This window comes from Globicephala melas, chromosome X, assembly GCF_963455315.2.
Source record: "Globicephala melas chromosome X, mGloMel1.2, whole genome shotgun sequence".
Classification (NCBI taxonomy): domain Eukaryota; kingdom Metazoa; phylum Chordata; class Mammalia; order Artiodactyla; family Delphinidae; genus Globicephala; species Globicephala melas.
In genome coordinates, this window is record NC_083335.1 from 4,513,334 (window position 1) to 4,521,834 (window position 8,501).

Sequence of the window (8,501 nt, forward strand, 5' to 3'; positions counted from 1 at the left end):
AGTCCTTTGGAAACATGCCAGTCTAATTTCAGAGAGTTTGGATCTCGTTATCTGGAAACCAACCCAATGATGAGAAGGCCTGCCGTCAGTAGGTCCTGAGACCACCGGATTAAGGGTACCGGACAGGAAGCCCTCAGGGTCGCTTCCCAGCCTCCACCATCCAGGCTTCTGGGTTAGGTGTTCACATGGGTGAAAGATACAGAGAGGGAACAATTTCGACTTCCATGTTGTTTGGATTGACCTTCTGTCCTTTTTTCCTCCTCCCTCTTCTCGCTGCCCCTCAAAATCTCAGTCCCATTTCTTTATCTATCTAGCTGCTATCCCCGACAGCATTTCAGTTTCCCAGAAAATGACTATTTCATTCACAAATCACAGTATGTCAGAGCTGGAAGGGACTCGGACTCCGAGGTCGTGGTGGTAGAGGGACAAGGAGGGAGGACTGACTTGCCCAAGACCACTGTGCTAATTAGTTGGGAGACTGTTCTAGAACACAAGTTTCCCAGCTCCTAGGCTAATTATCTCTCCGATGCAGCGCTGCAGAAAGAAAAAATCAGAATCGTAAAAAAGTTTACTGCAGATAGGAAGCCCCCTTAAAGGAGGAGAGTGGTTCTACCGTCAGAAGGACCACTTGCCTAAGGTCAGTTTCTGCCCATTTCAGAAGCCTAAACAGACAGCAGTTGATTTCCTAGGGCTGATCTATTAACAGGTGCATTTTAAGCCTTTGGGTGATCCACTTAAAAGGGAAAAAATGATATTAAATGTGCTGGCTAAGCTTGACAAAATCCCTTTCCTTAGTGAAAAGAATCAACAACAGTAAATCTCCTACCTTAAGATGCAGTGAATGTATGGCCCCGCTCCCACCCAAGCAACAGGCTATTTTCTGGTTGAGTTTAAAAATTCAATGACGTTCCTGTTTCAACCCACACATCTGTGTCACTGTCAGCGTCAGTGGCAGGAAAACAGACGAAGTCACCCTTTGCTAATGATTTCCTAACATGGAATTTCCTCGTATCTCCTCAAGCCTTTCTTCTTCCAATGCCAAACTGTTCCCCCCCCCCTTCTCAAACACACTGTACTGAAGGAAAACTGAAAATGGTCACAGCCGGAAGAGGATGATTTTTAAGCAGATCTTATAAGGAAGAGCTGCAGCTCTTTGTGATATTTTTAAGGGGTGGGGAGAGAACTGCTAGTTTTTCTAAAGCCAGTACCAACAAAACAGAGACTTCCTCCTGGGCATCTGGGAATCTCTCAGCCTGGCTCTCTTTCCCCTTTCCCGCCTCCTTCCCAGGTTCCACTTTGGGCAACGTTAGTACATTAGTGTGGAAGGAAACACACTCAAACGCTGGAGGCACGAGTGGGGTGAGGCCAAGGCAGCCCTCAGGGCAGGGGACCAGCTTTGCAGAACTACCAAAGCACAAAGCAATATAGGAGCCCATCACGTTTCTCCTCTGGAGAATATCCTATTTAATATGCAAACTGGTCATCAAGAGCAAAGAGGGCTGTTACTTTAAGGGGAAGAAGCTGATTAGCTGCTCTGGCTGGCAGCAAACAGCTGGTCTGTCCGGCAGGTTCAAGGCCATTTCAGCTTCTCTCTTATGGAGGAACCATATGTTCCATCTCGCACATCAGCAGCTTTATTTTCCAATGATCGTGTTCCAGAAGGGAAGCACAAAGGGGGAGGAGAAGGTAGAGCCCACAGTTTACCCTTTGAGTACTTTCTTGTGGTTTTAGATGCAGTTGGGATGTGTGTGTTTCGAGGGTGGGGGGGAGTTAACGCTTCCTTCTGTTCCAAAGACCAGAGAACAAATGTTCGACCAGCACTTACGAATACCCTCCAGAGATCGGAGGAGAGCGGAGCAGGGGAAAGATATGTGAAAAGGCACACACACTGTGTCGCCGGGAGATTAAATGGGAAGAGGGGGTGGAGCTGGCGAGAGACCGGGAGGAATTTGACTTCGCTCAGGAGACCTACCAGTCGAGTTTGGGCCCCGCCCACTTCTCCTTATTTGTCAATTTTTCTTATTGTCAGTATTCCCCTTCCGAACAAACTTTACAAGTAGAGAGGCGGACCGGTCCGGGGGTCGGGGGCGGGGCCGGCCAGGCCGACAGGCTGGCTAAAGGTTACTCCAAACATTATGTTTAACATTCCTCCGCGCAAGTCCGAGTTCCCGCAAGTTTGGGGGGCAGGGCAGGTGTAAGGGATAGGGGCCGGCTGAATCCTCACTCCAGCTAGTGCCGGGAACCCGTGGGTCCCGGACACCCCCAAGTGCAGGGCCTTGGCTCCATCAGAGGCGGTAGGCTGACGCACGTTCCGGAGGTGCATCCTCGTCCCTACCGCCTGCCCGAGCTACACGAACCTCGGAGGTGGCAGTTCCAACGCCCTCCCTCCGTGCAAACAAAGAGGCCCCGCGGAGCGTTTGAGCCCCTGTGTAGGGGGCTGGGGGTGGCAGGAGGGCGCGGGAGGAGGGAGGAGCGCAGCCGCGGGGTGGCGTTAGCCTCAGAGTCGCCGCCGTCGTCTCAGCCGTCGTCTTGGCCACCGGCAGGTGCGACAGCCGCCCTGAGTCTAGGCGGCGAGGGGCGCGGGCTGCAAAGCGAAACCGAGGAAAGAGCGCCCCCTATGCCCGCGCCCGGCGAGCGCAGCGGCGAGCGGCGTCTGCCCAAGCCGCCGAGCGTGCGCCGCCTCTGGCCTCCGCGCCCGCCCGCTAGCCGAGCCGCCAGCCCAGCCGTCCGGGCCGCGGGGGCCCCGGGTGTCCACCGCCCGGCTGCCGGGCCCGCTGCAGGCGCCAGGAGCCGGGGGCTCCCCACGCCTTCTGGGGTTCCTGCGGAGGGGATTCGAGACCCAGCCTCCTCCCCACCGCCTACACTTGCCCTCCTGTCCCGGGCGGCTCGCCCCCGCCCCCTGCCTCTGCGTCCCTTTTCCCTTCCCTCTCTCCAGCCTCCAGGGAAACAAAGGGGCTTTTTATAAAGCGGATTGTCGGCGGCAGCAACGGCGGCGGGGGTGGGAGGGAGGGGGGAATCTATAAAGACAAGAAGAGGTGGAGTGGGGGAAGAAGCTGCGCGGCCTCCGGGAGCCCCGAGCGGCGGCGGCGGCGGCCGGGAAGCCCCAGCGGGAGCGAGGCCGACACCACCCGGCCCGTGGGCACCCGGGAGGCGGCCCACGCCTGCGGAGGGCTGGGCTGCCCCGCTGCGATGCTGCCCTCCGGCTTGCCGCAGCCTGGGAACGGGATCGCCCGGCCGTGGGGCCCGGGCCGGCGGGGGCGGCGCGATCCCCGCGGGGGTCTCCCCCGGGAGACTCGGGCCCTCTTCCCAACCAACTCTTTCGAAATTGCTCAGGCTCGGGGAGACTTTGCGTCTTTGTTCCAGCGCGGCCGCCTCTCGTACGCCCAGCTCGCTCGCCCTCACAATGTCCCGGAGCTGGCCTTGGTTGGCTACCCGCAAAGGGCACGTTCGCCGTGGGGACGGCGCCCTGGGGCCGGGGGGGGGGAGAATTCCTCCTGCTGCCAAAAAACGACAAGCCACCCCAGCAAGTGGAGTCGCTTCTCTCCACCTCCCTCAGCCATCCTGTGCTCCCGCCCGCGCACACACTCCCACCCACACTCGGGGTGTCCCGCTCGGCCGCACCCAGCTGCAGAAGCGCGGCGGGGCGAAGCCCCCGGCCCGAAGTGCGTCTGTTTGCTCAGGTTCCGACGACTTCAGGGCAGTTTTCTGCAAGCTAATCCTATTAGTGTCTGCTCAGTCCGAATTTAATCACGGATCAAAATCAGACCGTATGGCCAGCTTTCCAAGCGGCTTCGGACACGCTGCATCGGGACGGAGCCTGGCCGAGCCAACTGGCCGTGAAAAGTATTTGGCGGCGCTCCGGGGGGCTTCCCGCCCGCCCTCGCTGGCGCCGGGCGCCGGGCGCCGGGCTGTGCTGCCGCTCCGAGGCCTGGGAGCTCGGGGCGCGGGGGCGCTGGGAGCTCCGGGCAGGAGCCCAGTCGGGGCTGCCTCGAGCCGCCAGCTCTGCTCAGGGCTGCTCTCCAGAGAATTTGGCAGGGGAGGGAGCGAAAGGCGGCGGGCTCGGCGCGCGCACACTCCACACTCCCGCTCGGTGGCGGCAAACTGGGTACGGGTGGGGTTGGGGGAAATCCTGCGCCCAGCGCCCACTGCCGACTGGCCCGAGCTCTGGGAGCCGGTATGCGAAGGCAGCGTCGCCGGTGGCATCCGGGCTGCGAGCGGCCCGGGGTGCGCCGGGTCGGAGCGGGAGCCTCCCGGTAGCGCGGCGCGGCCGGGGGAGCCCTCGTGGCCCGCGCCCCTCTGCCTTCCCTTCTCGGTACTCGACTGCCCCTACCCGATTCCAGACGCCCGGCGGGCACCGGGGTGCAGGCACAGGCCACAGTCCCGGGCGATGCGAGCTGCGCTGAGCTCGGCCCAGCCAGTCCGAGAAGGGGGCGACCACGCGCAGCGCCAGGTGGGCCGTGTGCTCGGAGCAAACTTCGGGGTCCCCTGGCTCTCAGTATCCCCGGGCCCCCGCTTCTCCGCGACGGGGACCACAAGTGCGGGCCACAAGTGCAGCCCGGCGCCCCCAGAGCAGTCGGACCTCCCGCGCCCGCCCTCAGCCTTACCGTGCTGCGGAGCTCCCGCGGCGGCGGCGGGGGCAGTGCCCGAGGGGCGGGCGGCCACCGGCGCGGGCAGTCTGGCCTCCGGCGCCCGCCGAGCGGCCCGGCCCGATTGCAGATCACCTCTGGCTAGCGGCCGGTGCCCCCGCGCCCGCCCGCCTCCGGCCGCTTCAGCTCGCAGCCAAGTTCATGCCGGCGGCGCTGCAGCGGCGGCCTCAATCTGCTCGCTCCATTCCCACCGCCCGGCTCCGCGCCGCGCGCCCGGAAGGTGGAGTTTCGGGGGTTTAAGTTACTGATAGGCATTTCTCACTGCTGTGTCACTCGGGGAGGAGGAGACACGCACGCCGCACACTCACACACCCTCACACTCGCGGCGACGAGCGGCTCTGGCCTTAAAGGGGAAGCCACGCCGCCCCGCCCGCGACCCCGCCGGCCCCGAGCCCCGAAACGCCGAGTTTCCAGGCCTGGAGGGGGCCGGGGTTAGCAGAAGCGCGGCGGCCGCCCGAGGGGCCTACCGGGCCCTCCGGCCACTCTTTGGAAGGGAAAGCGGCCGCAGGCTGGCTTCGCCGCGGTTGCCTCGTTTCTCCACTCAACTCGAGCCAGGGCAGCCGGGCAGCAGCGGGAGGGAAGGAAGGGGCACGCGCACACTCACCTCGGTGGCTCCGCACGCAGCGGGAGGCGGTCGGTGCCTTAGGTGGCAGGTGGCCCGCCTAGACGGTGCGCTGCTGGCGAGAGGCGACAGCGGGGTGGCCGTGCGCCCCCGGGCACGAGCGGATGGAGCTCGCCCGAGGGCGGCAGGCGGAGCCCCGCGCGCTCGGGAAGCCGGCTCACGGCAGGTAGACTTCCCGCTTCTGGGCCGAGCGAGCTGGTGAGCGGCGCGCGCCCCTGACGGACGCGGAACGAGCAGGGAGAGCGGGAGAGCCAGCACTCACCGGCGACAGGGCCGGAGAGCGCTCCAGACGGACCGAGACCGAGGGAGACGAGAGACAGGGAGAGACCGAATCCCCGAGAGGCCCTGGCGAGAGAAAGAGAATGAGAGAGATGGCAGCTCCCCGAAGGACCCCCGATCGTCATCCGGACCGGGGTGTCAGCGTCAAGTAGCCAGTTCCATCCCCCCCTCCCCCTTTTCCCGTCTTCGGCTGAGACCGACCTCGAGCAGCGGCCTGGCCTCCTCCCCCTCGCCCCGGAAGGGTGCTCACCTTCCGCGGACGGCTGCGGGCAGAGGAGCGCCGGTCTCACGGCCGCCGCGTCTGCCCGCTGGCTCCCGCCCAGACGGCCAAGGCGACCCGCTGTGACGGCAGTGGGGACCAGGGCTCTCAGGTGGCGACTGCCGAACTGCACCCGCCCCGCTCCTGGCCTAGCGGGCCCCCTCCGCCCGGCGGGCCCCCGCCCCCTCCTCCTCCTTGCATTCCTCCGCCCCCCGCCCCCGCCCAGGTGCGGACCCTGTCTGTGCCGCCCGCCGAGGAGCCCGGGCGCGCCAGCCAGTCTCCCGCCTCTCTGGCCTCGGGCCGGCGGAGCCCCCGCGGGAGCTGGGCCGGCCTGGCCTCTCGCAGCGCGGGGTTATCCCGGGGCAGACACCTGCGGCTTCTGCAGGAACACGGGTTCCTCGTGAGCTGCCCGGCGGCGAGCCGCAGCGCGCCGTCCTCCCTCTGCCCGGGCGCGGAGGCCGGTGGCTCCTCTCCCCGTCTCCCCGGGGGCTGGCTCGCGCCCCTCCTCCGGGGTCCACAACCGGGCTGCGTTTCCTAACCTGCACTTCCCGGGCGGCGGCAGGGAGCGAGCTCAGTTCGCAGACGCCGCGTCCGGTCCGACAGCAGCAGCGCCGAGCGCAGCAGCCCCAGAACGGGCTCTGGGCTCCCGCCTGCACCTCTGAGGAGCGACCTGTCACCAGCACATCTGGTCACACTCGGCCGAGCTGCGGGCCGGGAATAAAGGGGTGGGCCAACCGCCCACGCGGCCCCTCCTTCCCTCCACGCCCACGCCCTCGGGCCGCGGGAAGCGCGGGGCCCCCTCCCAGAACCGAGCGAAGTCCTTTCGTGGGCTGCGTAGGCGCGACGGAGCCGGGCGCTTGCCTCTGAGCGTTTGCCCAAGTTTCCTGACTGAGGAGCGGCGTCCGGGCCCCACCGTGGGGCACAGGTGTCGGACTCCTGCTCCGCGGCCCCGGTAGCGGGGCGAGCGCGGCCCAGCGGGCGCGGCGGGGGTCCGCGGCTCAGCGGGGCTGCTGGGTAGGAATCCACCTTGGCCGGGCCCAGCCGGGGCTGCCCTGGAGAAGGCCAGCGGCCAGGAGAGGGTATTGCTCTCCGGTGACTGAACTGATCGCAGCCCTCACCTTCACTCCCGACAAGGCCGCGATGGAGTCCCCGTCCCCGGCCTGTTGGGCTACTGCGGGGAGGGGGGTGGTCATCCTAGAGCGAGTTCGTGTCGGCCGGCTTCCCGCGGGCCGAGGGCGAGTTCATGTCTTGAAGAGAATCGGATTAAACAAAACGGAACCAGGAATAACTGTGTCTATTACCGAGCATGGCCCAGTGCTTTTAAAATTTGATTCCCGCCCGCCTCAAAGTGCGGTGGAAAATGGGGATCTGTTCCCAGAAACCTTCACTCCACCCTCATGTCCCTTCCCGTCTGCTTCCCCAGCGGAGCGGGTGATGCCCACTCCCCCCGTGGGTCCTGGGAGCCTGTGAGATCACAGCCGCACCTGTGCCAGAGGATGAACGGCCCGTTTCGCACCACCACCTGGATGGCTGCCGGACATCTTGAGCCGCACGCAGCCTGAGCTGAGCTCCTGAACATTTCTGAAACCGGCTTCTCCCATGGCCTGCCACCCGAGTCCATGACGCTCCGTCCTGCAAATTGCCCAGGCTGAATTCTCTCATTTTTTTTTCTCTTTTGCTCACACCCCACATCCAGAGAAGCAGACAGTTCTGTTGTCTCCATCCTCAAGATGCATCCACACTCCCAGCCTTCTCCCCCGCCCCCCCCCCCACACACGTCCACTGCTACCCTCTGGGCTCAGCCATCAGCATCTCCTACCTGGATTATTCCAGTAGCCACCTAACAGGTTGCCATTTCCTACCTCCCTCATCCTCCCTCCCCACCCCAGTAAGGTCTCTGTTCTCTGAGCACCTGCAGCAGCTCCTCTGTAAACTAAAGTGCTTCTGGTGGCCTAGCAGACATGCCCCCATCCCCACACCTGGATGACATCATCATCCTTCTTGCCCTCGCTCTCACCCTGCTCCAGGGCTCCTGACTCTTCCTCAACACACCAGGCACATCCCTCCTTAGGGCCTTTGCACTGGCTGTTCCCTCTGTTGGAATGCACTTTCCCAGATATCCACTGGGCCAGCTCCCTCATTTCCTTTCATCTTGACACAACCGTCACCTGGCCAACCTATGTAACAATTCAAAGCCCCACACCCATCTCTGGCGCTTCCTCTCCCCTTCCCTGCTTTGTTTTCTCTTTAGTACTTAATGCTAGCTGACCTCCTCTATAGGTTAGATCCCAAGAGGGCCTCGATCAGTGCCTGTTTTGCTCACTGCTGTATTCCTAGCTCCTGGCACGGTACCTGGCAGGGAATATCTGCTCACTGAATGTTAGTAGAATTCTATTTTCCTGGAAGTTTTCAGGAAACTCTGGGGGCCACAGGATTGTACACATACGCTGGGGAAGGGGCCCATAGCTGTCATTACATTTTCAGGAGGTTCGTGGTGTCCTTAAGAAGGATGGAGGTCAGGCAAAGAGCTTTGCATTCACGTGATGAAACCAGTCTCAGGTCATGTCACCAAGGGGCACTGTGGCCCAGATGCGTTGGGATTCTTTCAGTTACTGTTGGAAACAGAGGTTCCCTTCTAGTTGTCACCTTGGGTATTCCAAGTTTGATGGAGAAATGGGAGAGGAGGCCAGAGACA

The 8,501-nt window shown here is 63.1% G+C and overlaps 1 protein-coding gene across 13 annotated transcripts in view; it reads right to left on the reverse strand.

Moving 5' to 3' along the window:
• MAMLD1 (mastermind like domain containing 1) overlaps positions 1-6,495 on the reverse strand; it is a 117,248-nt gene extending 110,753 nt beyond the window's left edge. For 5 of the 13 annotated variants that reach the window (XM_070044677.1, XM_060292188.1, XM_060292187.1 and 2 more), the window contains exon 1: positions 4,605-4,886. The gene's annotated coding sequence lies outside the window, so the exon portion shown is untranslated. Of the gene's footprint in view, positions 1-4,604; positions 4,898-5,250; positions 5,614-5,748; positions 5,777-6,345 lie in introns of those variants that run through there. The other 8 variants (XM_060292192.1, XM_030846957.2, XM_060292183.1 and 5 more) reach the window with 7 other exon arrangements.
• Positions 6,496-8,501: the final 2,006 nt, after the last annotated feature.